This window comes from Ovis aries, chromosome 3 (genome assembly GCF_016772045.2).
Source record: "Ovis aries strain OAR_USU_Benz2616 breed Rambouillet chromosome 3, ARS-UI_Ramb_v3.0, whole genome shotgun sequence".
Taxonomy (NCBI): Eukaryota; Metazoa; Chordata; class Mammalia; order Artiodactyla; family Bovidae; genus Ovis; species Ovis aries.
Window position 1 is genome coordinate 212,009,994 of NC_056056.1, and position 12,861 is coordinate 212,022,854.

General features: G+C 49.1%; 1 protein-coding gene and 1 long non-coding RNA gene across 5 annotated transcripts in view; one reads left to right on the forward strand and one right to left on the reverse strand.

The window, feature by feature from the left end:
• The window catches only part of CRACR2A (calcium release activated channel regulator 2A), a 153,775-nt gene that overhangs the window by 25,770 nt on the left and 115,144 nt on the right, over positions 1 to 12,861 (forward strand). For 2 of the 4 annotated variants that reach the window (XM_042247632.1, XM_027967993.2), the window contains exon 1: positions 11,862 to 12,067. The exons of the other annotated variants lie outside the window; for them this stretch is intronic. The gene's annotated coding sequence lies outside the window, so the exon portion shown is untranslated. Of the gene's footprint in view, positions 1 to 11,861; positions 12,068 to 12,861 lie in introns of those variants that run through there. 4 annotated transcript variants of the gene reach the window in all.
• Positions 11,258 to 12,666, reverse strand: LOC121819222 (uncharacterized). Its single transcript, XR_006059468.1, has 2 exons — positions 12,518 to 12,666; positions 11,258 to 11,587 (listed from the first exon to the last, which is right to left on the reverse strand). It is a non-coding gene; the product is annotated as an uncharacterized LOC121819222 (long non-coding RNA).

Below are 12,861 nucleotides of genomic sequence, written 5' to 3' on the forward strand. Positions count from 1 at the left end.
GGAATCTGATCTCAGCTTCTTCAGATTGCTGGTGGCCTGGGCCGTGCTGTCTGGTCCTTGTCTCTGTATTAACTGAGCTTAATTGTCCAGTCATCACAGTCGGCGGCCAGCCTCATCCTTATCTATTTGGGGCCGATCTAGCTGCTGCTGTGGGATTTATGCAGCAGTGAGTACCTTTAGCAAGACATGTGCTTTGTGCTTTTAATGACTCTCTCAGCCTCCTCCCAGCCACCCTCACCATACCTGAGGCTCTGAAAGGGGGTCGTCTGACCTACATCTCCCATCCCTCCAACCCTCTTTCTGAAATAGGAATCCCGGCTCTCCCTCTTCCCTTTCTGTTCCTGTCACAGGACTTCTGGCCTCAGAAGGCATTTTGTATTCATGGCAGCGGCAGCCCAAGTTGTCCAGGGAAATGACCCCCAGAGGAGAGCTGGGAAAGACTTCACATATTTGTCAGCCTTCTAAACTCTTCTGACAGCCTGCCTGAGGCTGCCTGGTTACTCCACTTAAGAACTTTTGTCTGGAACAGTGGAATTAATAGCGTTCACATAGATCTTGAATCAGCATGGGCACACACACCATGCTGGCCTCCCGTTGTGCTAGCAGTGGGGACCAGCCCACCTGGTACTTGAAACATGAGGGACCACAGGTGTAGGAAGGCCATCCTCACTTTCAAAGTTACAGGAGAGATGGGCTTCTGAGTAAACCACGCCCAGGGCATCTCTCCGGCAGGCCAGTTCTCATTCCCATCATCCATACGTGGCTCTGGCCACCCCAGGCCCCAAAAGACAAGAGTTCATCTCCCATTCACAGCCTGCTAGGGCCCACTGAGCTTCAGTCTTAGGCTGGTTGGGGATGAAGAGTTACCCAGGACAGCCATCCAATGTTTTGTGACCACATGGGTGCTCTCCAGGTTTGACTAACGGATCTGGTCAGGGTGGAGCCTGAGTCTGCGTCTTCATTTCAGTGTCTTTTGAATCAGAGAAGGTTCACATTGCACGTCTGGAAGGGAATTAAAATCTTCCCTGGGAGTCAATGTCCCATGTGATTGAACTCCAACTTATATTTATAAATACATGTGCTGCTGCTCTCTAATACTTATTCTGTGTTTTAGCAAAAGGATATGGTCCTTTGCTCACATACACCGTTTCTGAAAGTCGCATCTTCCAGGCACGTATCTTTCCTTGTGGTCTGGCAGCTGTCACTCACAGTTAACATCCATCCTTAAGGCCTGATTTCAGCCACGCTTTCTCCATAAAGGACTTTCCTGGCTCTTTCCCTAAAAGATTTCTCTTTCCTCTATGCCCTGATGGCTCAGTTGGCATCACTGTGACCATGTTAGTGACTAGTTTAGGTATTTGTAGGCACCTTGTTTGCCTTCTGCTGTGATCAGATTGTAAACTCTCCAAGGATGAGCCATTCTCTGCCACCTCCGTAGCCCCATCTCATCTCTAAGAGAGCCTTTTGCACAAGCTAGGAGCTCCATAAACATCTGTTGTGAAATGAATGTGAATCAAGAAATGAGCAGTTAAGGAATTTTGGAAAACTCAGCTGGTGATGGAGTCCAGAGTAAATGAGAAAGTCAAGAGCAGGAAATGTGCTGGTTTGATCTCTCTTCGGAAGAAGCCAGCTGCAGCCCCAATGAAATTCTCTCCTTTAAAAAAAAAAAAAGGAAAAAACTAAAAGCAGCAAAGTTGGCAGAGGAAGTGATAACATCACCTTTCATTCCTTCACAGATGTGTCCCTCAACTAAAACTAGAAACATCAGATGACTGCATCTCCAGGCCTCATCTTCCACTGTTTACCGGAATGTGCGCGCGCGCGCACACACACACACACACACACACACACACACACTCCTTCCTGGGGAATGTGCACACACACACACACACACACACACACACACACTCCTTCCTGGGGGACAAGCATCAAGAATGTTTTAAGTGCTTGTAAGTATTCTTAGTGGGGCAGAAAGTGTCACCAACTTATGCAAGTATGAAGTATTACGGTACATTTTAGTTCTTTGTGTGCATAAAGGCCGAGACTGTAGAGAAGTGTTTATTTTTGTTGGATTTATGATAAATCCATGTGGGCTGTCACTGGTAACAGAAGTGCCACCATATTGCGATGCTGGAAAGTATTGAGCAGGGGGCTGACACCTGGCACCCTGTCCCAGAGCTCGTGACAGTGAGATCCAAGAGGCCACAGGGACACTGGACCACAGGAAAGGCATGGCCTGACCAGGACTGGGTATGGCCGGGCCCACCTGCAGTCACCCAGGGTGGCCCAGGGGGAGGGAGAGGGCATTTATGTCATTGCAGGATGTTGTCTGTCCTTATTGTCTGTCTCTCCTGTCATCTTCCAGAGGGCTCGTCTCTCTTGCTGAACTGATTCTGAGCATCAGACTTTATGTTTACAGATTTATTGATGTATTATTTACATACCTTAAAATTCACTCCTTGAGAGTACATGATTTAATTATTTTAATCAATGTGTAGAGTAGTACAGCCATCACCGTGAGCCAGTCTGAGAACGTTGCCATCGTCCTAAAAATTTCTGTCAAGTTCATGTGCAGTCAGCACTGACTCCCACCCCTCAGTCCAGGTAGTCATGAATCTGCTTTCTGTCTGTAATCTGTCTCTTCTGGACGTTTAATATAAATGAGTCATATAATATATGTAGGCTGTACGACTGGCTTCTTGAAGCATGGTTTGTTCAGGCTCATCCATGCTATAATAAGCACTGGTGTCTCATTCCTTTCTATGGCTGAATAGTATTCTACTGTGTGGATAGTCCACATGGAATTTATCCATTCAGCAGCTGGTAGATGTGTGAATTATTTCCAATTTGAAGTGATTATCAATGATGCTGCTGTGAACATTCACTTACAAGTCTTTGTGGGAACATGTCTTCCTTTCTCTTGGGTAGATTCCTTAGAGTGAATTTGCAGGTTTTGGGTAACTTTTTGTTTCACTTAAAGAAACAACCATTTTCCCGAAGTAGATATACCATTTTCATTCCTGCCAGGAATTTTTTTTTTTTAAGTGGCTTGTCTTATTATTGAGTTGTAAAAGTTCTTTTTGTATTCTGGATACAAGTCCTTTATCAATTACACGTTTTGCAAATATTTTATCCCAATCTATGACTGGATTTTTCCATTTATTAAGGTTATTTGTTGAAGCACAAAGGTGTAAAAAAATTTTTTTTGGTTCCAGACTTTAAACCTTTTATTTTGTGTTGGGGTATAGGCGATGAACAATGTTGTGATAGTTTCAAGTGAACAGCAAAGGGACTCTGCTACACATATACAATGTATCTATTCTCCCTGAACCTGCCCGCCCATCCTAGCTGCCACATAACATTGAGCAGAGTTCCACCTGCTACCCAGTAGATCCTTGTTGGTTATCCATTTTAAATATAGCAGTGTGTACATGACCTTCCCACTTTATCCATTTTTTAGTGACTCTTGTTTTGGAGCCATAAAGATTTTCACAAGACTTTTATCCTATGTTTTCTTCTACAAGCTTTATAGTTTTAGCTCTTTAGCTTAGCACAATGACTCATTTTGAGTTAATTTTTATGCATGATTGAGAGCAGGATCTAGGTTGTATATATTCCTTATCCCAGCTCCTATTGCTGCAAAGATGACAATCACTCCATTGAATTGTCTTGTTACTTTACTTGATAGTCAACGGATCATAAATGTAAAGTTTTATTTCCAGAATTTGAATTCTGTCAGAGACATTACTTTGCCAACAAAGGTCCATCTAGTCAAGGCTATGGTTTTTCCAGTGGTCATGTATGGATGTGAGAGTTGGACTGTGAAGAAAGCTGAGCACCGAAGAATTGATGCTTTTGATCTGTGGTGTTGGAGAAGACTCTTGAGACTCCCTTGGACTGCAAGGCGATCTAACCAGTCCATTCTGAAGGAGATGAGCCCTGGGATTTCTTTGGAAGGAATGATGTTGAAGCTGAAATTCCAGTACTTTGGCCACCTCATGTGAAGAGTTGACTCATTGGAAAAGACTCTGATGCTGGGAGGGATTGGGGGCAGGAGGAGAAGGGGATGACCGAGGGTGAGATGGCTGGATGGCATCACCGACTTAATGGATGGGGTTTGGGTGAACTCCGGGAGTTGGTGATGGACAGGGAGGCCTGGTGTGCTGCGATTCATGGGGTCGCAAAGAGTCGGACACGACTGAGCGACTGAACTGAACTGAATTCATACACCTGTCTTAATCCCAATATCACATTGCCTTGATCACTGAAGCTTCCTAATATATTTTGTAATCATGCAGTGGAAATCCTCCAATATTCTTTCTTCTTTTACAAAAGTTTCTTGGCTACTCTAGATCTTTGCATTTTGCCATAGGCAATTTTAGGATCAACTTGTCGTTTCAACCAAAAAGTCAAGTGAGAGAGAAATGACATCTTAACAACTTTGTCTTCCAGTCCATGACTATTTCACCTTCATTTATTAAGATCTTGCCTTAGATTTAATTAGCTCTTTTTCTAGCAGTTTCCTAAGATGGAAACGTAGGTTATTGATTTTAGATCTTTCTTCTTTTCTAATATATGCATTTAATCCTATAATTTCCATCTAAGCTCTTCTTTCACTGAATTTGACAAATTTTGATAAGGTGTATTTCCTTTTCATTTAGTTCGAAACATCTTAAAATTTCTGTAGCTCCTGCTATATGAGCTCCTCCTTGTGTTTTCTGCTCTTTTGGTTAGGATCCTGTTACGTGGATGTGGTGGTAAAGTGTTGGGGAGGGGAAGCATCCTAAATAATCTTAGGATAAAAGTCTCAGCCTTTTCATGCACCTTAGTCTCTGGGCTGTGCCCTTCAGAACTTCATCTTTCCCACCCTTTATTTATTTTTTAAATGAACTGTAACTTGATTTACAAGGTTGTGTTAGTTTCAGGTGTGCAGCAAAGTGATTCAGTTATAATGTTTATATTATAGCTGAAATGCCATGAGCCAATAAGACCTCCACTCTCAGCTGATAAATCTGAGACTGAGCTGGGCAGTGCATTCAAAGGTACAGGTATTTTTTTCCCCCAAGTCTGCTGAGGCTTCTATTTTCCGTCAAGCCCTTGCATCTCCATTGTGCGTGTGGGCAGGTTCCATTGACCAGGGCTGTGCGGGTGGCGTGGGCTGCTGCTGTCTGTGTAGTGCTTGCACCTCGGTCAACCCGTGACATGTGGAGGGTTTATCCATCTCCCCAGGGCTGGTTCAACTCCCCCAATTTCCCGTTAAATCTCCAGGTCATCACTGGTCCGTTGCTCCCCGATTTCAAGCTCTCAGAGCTGCCAGCCCTCCCTGTCCACTTATTTATGAGATGGCCATTTAAACTGACACCTCTCCAAACAGAGACCACTCTGGCTGTGACAAAACGCCACTCGGTTTTCCCAACCTGCCCTGGTGGAGTCATCAAACAACAGAACTGCAGGGGATGGGAACAGCTCCAGGCAAGAACACGAATTCAGTTGTTTTCACGAACAAACGTGTCTGTTTGTGTGTTTTCAGCCAATTTCCAGAGGGCTGAAACGGTTGTTTTTGACAGTTCTGACCAAGCTTTATAGTTGCTTTTTGGAGAAAGCATTTATCAAACTCTTCCTGTTCTCATGCTGAAAGATCCCCCCCTGGGCGGGAGGTTTTTATTGTGTGTTTTCCAAGACTGGTGATGTGATGTATGGGGAGGTTGGAGCTCTGGGCTGAGAGATTTCCGATCTGGACCCTGCCACTGGCCAGTCCTTGCCCTCTGCCCTGTTTCTTTAGCAGACAAGCAATGGGAGTGGACAGGGTGATGGCATTTTGAAAATGTTAAGTTTCTAATAGAATTCAGCTCATAAATATACACAGTGGATCTTAGAAGATTAATTGATTTCACCCTTCCCCCGATCTTTATAACATGTTTATGTCAAATTTTCTCTCCAAGGAAGGTTATGTATGTGTATATTTTCTTCTGTGGAGCAGGAAGTTCTTTGACTCTGGTGGAGAAAGAAAGAAGGCCATTGATTTCTTTTTCTTCCTTCTCGTCCCTTCCCTTCCCTCCTCTTCTCTCTCTACCTCCGCCCCACCCCCATCTGCCTTTCTTCCTTTGTCTCCCTCTCTCTCCTATGTTCTGTCACTGTACCACTGTGAGCCCTGACTTAGTCCCAGGCTGTGGACTAGATGCCATCTACGTGAATTACCAAGTTTACCCCCCACCGAAGACGACTTCATTGGGTCAGTCCTCCTTTAAGGACATTTGACAGATGAGGAAATGAGATCAGAGAGACTTCCCAGCTTGCTCAGGGTGAAAGAGTTAGTTCGTTTCTGCCTCTCCATCCCCTTCCCTTCCCTGGCACTGACTCCGCGAATGACTGGTTCTAAGGCTATGGTTTTTCCTATGGTCATGTATGGACGTGAGAGTTGGACTGTGAAGAAAGCTGAGCGCCGAAGAATTGATGCTTTTGAACTGTGGTGTTGGAGAAGACTCTTGAGAGTCCCTTGGACTGCAAGGAGATCCAACCAGTCCATTCTGAAGGAGATGAGCCCTGGGATTTCCTTGGAGGGAATGATGCTGAAGCTGAAACTCCAGTACTTTGGCCACCTCATGTGAAGAGTTGACTCATTGGAAAAGACTCTGATGCTGGGAGGGATTGGGGGCAGGAGGAGAAGGGGATGACCGAGGATGAGATGGTTGGATGGCATCACTGACTCGATGGACATGAGTCTGAGTGAACTCCAGCAGTTGGTGATGGACAGGGAGGCCTGGGGTGCTGCGATTCATGGGGTCACAAAGAGTCAGACATGACTGAGCGACTGAACCGAACTGAACTGAAGGCAGCGGGGTGATCAAGTCTCTGGGAGATGTGGTTGGGAGTCCGGGTGGGGCAAGGATGCTCCTCCTAGTTCTGAGATGAGGGCAAGGCCATCCTTTGAGAGCTGGATCTGGCCCTGGACTTCAGTTGGAGACAGTAGGGAGGGCCCTTTGAGCGGGAAAGCAAAGTTAGCACAACATTGTGGCTGGAGTCCCAACGAGGTGCTCTCATCGGCCTGCTGTGGGTGAGCTGCAGGAAGCAGGCTCTCAGGTGTCGAGGGCTTTGAAGGCCAGGCTAAAGGTTTTCCCCCATGGCTCAGTGGTAAAGAATCTGCCTGCCAGTGCAGGAGACACAGGAGATGTGGGTTTGATCCCTGGGTCGGGAAGGTCCCCTGGAGGAGGAAATGACAGCCCACTCCAGTATTCTTGCCTGAAAAATCGCATGGACAGAGGAACTGGGCTGGCTATAGTCCAAAGGGTCAAAAAGAGTTAGACATGACTGAGCACACACAATAAAGGTTTTGGATTTTATTCTGAAAACACAGAAGGGGTGTCCATGGAAGGGGTGTGTGTGTGTGTGTGTGTGTGTGTGTGTGTGTGTGTGTGTGTGTGCAGAGACGGGGCAGTCTAGACTGTGCTTTGCCTTTGTCATCATCTGGCCATGCTTTGTACAGAGTATTGGGTGCAGGAGAAAATAAAAAGTATAAAGTCAAGGGTATCGCCCAGAAAGAGGTGAGAAAACCTGAACTCAGGGCATAAACCCGGAAAAGAGACTGTGGGCAGGCCAAAGTCACTACTGAGGGAGTCCACAGAACTTGGGAGGATTTGCAACCTCTTGACTCAGTAGCAAAATCCTGCAACGATTCTGATCTTTAATTCCTGTCTAGTGAGCTGTTTTATAGCCTCTGTGTTGTTTTTCCTAAAACAGTGTTACACAGTTATGTCTTATTTTCTCTTTTCTAATGGGTCAAGAGATGACTGTCGCTTTAAAAAATAGGTCATTCCGCTTTTATCTTCTCAAATTCCAACTTGTGAGCTGGTATCATTCTTGATGTCTAAAATCTATTCTTGGTTGAGAACACCAGCTTAGAAAAATCAAGCTTCTTTTTCCGTACCCAAACAAAACATCTTCCCAAAATGATGATGCTGCTGACAAACTTTGGATAGTGGAAGACAGAAATAATTTGGAGCCATCTCGTAACCTCACTGGCAACAGATTTTCTTCATACTCATTATGCTTAGAATCTGGTTGACGCCACAGAACTCTAGGTTGGAGAGCCTTCTATGGAGCAGAGTCTCTTATTTCCTTATTTGTTGCATCAACAGCCAGGGCACTGGGGTTGGGGTTTGTGTGCGTGTATGTGCACCCGACAAGGTGAAATTAGGAGGCCAAAAGGTCTGTACTTTCCTTTCTCAGACATTCTATAAAGAGCAAAATTGTAGATATAAAACGTGAATTTCCTCACGCCCAAAGGGGCTCATTCTATCTGGATTTTCCTGTATTTGGGGAGCCATGTATTACTCATTGTAGAGTCTTAAACTTTTTTTTTAGCAGAAGAAGTGATACCGCTTCTCCCATCCTTTAGGGAGCGGCCTCAATTACATGGTGTCTTTTCCTTCCCTGCTCTCTAAGCTTGGGATTCAGAAATTCCTGATAGAAGACAGTAGTATGTCAGACAAGGTGGTACCAGGCACTCTGTCTCTCTTTTCTGTCTCTCAGATACGGCTTTTAGAAGTTTGTTTGTTTTTTTTTTAATTGGAGGCGAATTGCTTTACACTATTGTGTTGGCTTCTGCCATACAGCAACATGAATCGGCCGTAGGTATATGTATATGTCCCCTCCCTCTGGAACCTCCCTCCCACCCCCCGCCCCATGCCACCCGCTCTGGGTTGTCACAGAGCACTAGGCTGATCTGCATGCCCAGCAAATCCCCCTGGCCATCTATTTACATACGCTGGTGTGTGTGCTTCCGTGCTGCTCTCTCAGTTTGTTCCACCCTCTCCTTCCCCGACAGGACTGTTCTCTGTGCCCGCTGCCCTGCGAATATGTCCATCAGTGCCATCTTTCTGGATGCCATTTATCCATGTTAATAGACTGTATCTAAGTTGCGGTACATGTACACAATGGGAAGACAGCATTTATTCATCTATTCGGCTGTACCTGGTCTAGGTTTAGGCATGCAGGGTCTTCACTGAACCATGTGGGCTCTCTAGTCACAGTATGCGGGATCTATTCATACTTCCCTGATCAGGGATCGAACCCAGGCCCCGTGCCTTGAGAGTGTAGTGTCTCAGCCATTGGGCCACCAGGGAAATCCCTCAGAGGCTACTTTCGAGAACTGGGGACCAGACACAGTCCTGCAGTGGAGCCCACGAGGAATCGTGTCCCCACATCTTTGGTCAAGTCATCCTGGACCGTAGTTACATCATCTGCCATCATGGGGCTGGTACTGCTTTTAGCTCTCTCCCAGCTCTTTAGCCATGATACCGTCTGAGTGGGGAAGTCCATTCTTGCTGCTGGGGAGAGTAAAAAGTCATGGCTCACAACGAAGTGAAACCTTACCTGTCCTGCTCTAAAGGACTCTAGGTTTGTGAATTCTCTAGAGGAAGCATGTGGCTTTCAGAGGCATCCCCAAGGAGCCTTTCTTTCCCTACCTTCTTTTCTTTTATAAGCCCAGTGGTGAGCATGCAACCTGAATTGGGCCCTGCAATCTTAGAGAAAATGTCTCCTTTCCCCCCTAGTCCAGCTGATCCAGGAGGAGAAAGACGGGCAGTGTGGAAACCCAGGGCCATTGCTTCTGGAGTCTGCTTTGTGGCAGTGTGCCCAGCTCTCTTACTCTCTGACCCTTTTGTTTGGTTTTGCCTTTGCTGGCGAGGCTCTGGGAGGCAGGACAGACGATAGCCTTCTGTGGAGCACAGGAGAGTCAATATTAAAAGGTCTGTTTGTTTTGTTGGCCTCCACCTGTTGGAAACTCTGTAATCATAGCCGCTCATAATAAGGAAGAAAGGCCAGCAGGAAATTCCTGCACTGGAACAGGGAATGTCTCCACACTGTGCCCCTGGGTGCCACGCCCGAGCAACTGGCCTCTCATTACAGTTGAGGGCAATGTATGGGCAAAAGAACACAGACACCAGGAGAAGGGTGTGAGGATCAGAGGGGGGTGCTCAGGAAGAGGGAGCACCCCTCCCTGGAAATGTGCCCTGCAAGCCCACTGACTGCTCTCCCCACCCATAGTACTTGGGTCTAAGTGCCCCTACCCCAGCAGGGTCCCCCCACCTCTCCAGGCTTTCCTTGCTTTCCTGCATCACCGAGAAAGCAAGGCTGGTGTCCCAGGAGCCCCGCCCACCTTCCTCCCACACCTTGCTCCCTCTGATGCTCCCGACTCTCTGGCCTCAGTTTTCTCTTCTGTAAAATGGGGATGGGTAGGTTTCACATCATGTGATCTGCAAGAGCCCTTCCAATCCTCAGATGCTGATGATAAGGGGCTGGGAGGAGGGCAGGCCACCCGTGCAGCTGGCTCTGCTCTCTGAACTACCAGCCCTCAATCTGTGTGCTGGAGTGGCATCGAGACTCAGAGATGGACACAACCGTCTTTGACCTTGGGGCTGATGCAAGCAGGCATGCCATGTAATAGGGATGCAGAAGCCCTGTAATGGGCGGGGGCATCAGAAGAAGGGCGAGGGAGGCCTGACCACCTTCTAAACCTCTGGTGGCCAGGGCTTTGGTGCAGCCCTGCTGGTTGGGAGCGAGGTGGGGTGGGGGAGGCTGTGAGTCATGGTACCCAGGTTTCATGGAGAAGCAACACATGCGTGGGTGTTCAGTCACTCAGTCGTGTCCAACGCTGTGACCCATGGACTGTAGCCCGCCAGGCTCCTCTGTCCATGAGACTTCCCAGGCAAGACTGCTGGAGTGGGCTGCCATCTCCTCCTCCAGGGGATCTTCCTGACCCAGGGATCGAACTCACGTCTCCTGCATTGGCAGGCGGGTTCTTTACCGATGAGCCACGTGTGAAGCCCCAAAGTAAGTACAGCACGTAGCAGTTTATGACAGCATCTCAGCAAGTGTTCACTTCCGTCCCTCCTGGAACAGGGCTGAGTGTGGAGGGGAGGAGAGCAGAAATGGGGGGAGATGGAGGATGCTAATCCACAAACCAGCGAGGGAACCAGGAAGGGCTTCACCAGGAAGGGGCTGGGAGTTCTGCGGGGGCCAGTGTCTGGGGACGGATTCCCTGGGAAGGGAGCATTTCGGTGGGGCCAGGGTGGCTGAGTAAGATTTTTCAAGCAGACAGGGATGGGAACGTGCACTCCAGGCAAAGCAAGAGTGCCAGCAGCGGGCCAGTGGCAGCAGCCGGTGTGCAGAGCGGGGCTGCATGTGGGTGTTTTCGGAGAGGCCGTGAGGCTGGGAAGTTAGCTCATGTGCGTGGACAGTCTCGTGCATAGGGTCAGGGTCATCCTTCAACCCCACTGCCTCGGGAGGCCTTTGAAGGTTTATTAATATTTATTGCTTTATTAATTGGATGCTTTCTATTACACAAGCACTCATGCCCACAGTAGAGTATACAGAAGAGGTAGAGAAGTATTACTATAAAGAAGGACAAAGCCCCCAGAGATACCAGCTGCGGGGGAGCCTGGATGGTGCAGGTTTTCAGGGAGACATGCAGGAGACGCAGGTTGGACCCCTGGGTGGGGAAGATCCCCTGGGGGACAGCATGGCAACCCACTCCAATATTCTTGCCTGAAGAGTTCCATGGACAGAGGAACCTGGCGGGCTGCAGTCCCTGGGGTCGCAAAAGAGTGGGACATGACTGAGCGACTGAGCACACACACACACACACACACACACACACACACACACACACACACACACACGTCTGCATCTTCTTCCAGTCTGAGGGCAAGGCCCAGGACGGATGTCCACCTCTACAGAAAGTCCTGGAAACATCCTGGAATGGGACAGCCTCTAGGATTCCGGAACAGAGGGGCCCAGGAAGCCCGACCAGTCAGGCAGGCCACGTCAGCCCCGCCCTCGCCACCCAGGCTCCCCCGCAGGGCAGTCAGAGGTTGCTGCCTGCCGGCCTCACATGCGCAGGCAGATCCTGGAGGGCTCCCAGAGGGCAGCGTCTCCTGGCACCACTCCCACCTCTGCCGCTGGGGCCAATCCAGCTGCTGGGGCCAGGGGGGTCAGGCAGAGCCTAAAAGCTGTGGGCCTGCAGTGGTGTCGCTTGGAGACTGAGAAAGGAGGTCGCTGCAGGTGCAAGGTAGGTCTGGAGGAGGGAGGGAGGGGGCAGAGAGGGGGGCAGAGAGGCGGAGGAGGGCAAGGGGAGGGGAGAGGGAGGTGCGGCGCAGGTGGGTGCTCCAGGCCCCTCTGCCTGGCCGTCTGCCGGGTGGTGGTGCTTCCTGCTGGGTTCCCCGCCGAGGAGCGCAGGGAATGTGTGTAGCACGTGGAGTTCCTAGGGAGGCGTGAGCCCAGGAAGCCGCTGGGCTCCCCAGCCCTGTCCCCAGGCCTGATCCTGGCCCACCCCCCACGATGCTCTGAACCCCGTGGGGACTGGAGGAGGGCCAGAAGCCACAGGGCTGGGATCAGAAGGGACTTCAAGGGCCCTGTCGCCACACCCAGCCTCTTCATTTCAAGGATGAGGAGACCGAGGTTCAGAGCCGTGAGCCGCCTTGTCCAGGACAAGAAGGGTCTAGAAGCCCTAAGTCCTCACCTGGGGCTCAGGGCTGCCGGGAGCCCGTGCCGCGGGGCCAGGATGCAGCAGGCTGTTGTCCTGAGTAGAAGCAAAGCCCTGGAAAGAACGGAGTCAGAAAGACAAAGAGACAGAAGAGAACCTCTCAGAGCAGAGGACGGTCAGGAAACGGGGCGTCACTTCCTCCCTGGCCGCGCTTGAGCTGTGGTCTGGCCGCGTGACTCAGCCAGACTTGCTGCCTCCGGCCTAGGTGTGTGTGCCTGTGTGTGCACACGTGTGTGTCTGTGTGAGCATGTGTATGCCGTGCATGTGCGCATGTGTATACATGGGTACGTGTGTGTGTGCATATATACACTCCACGCTGC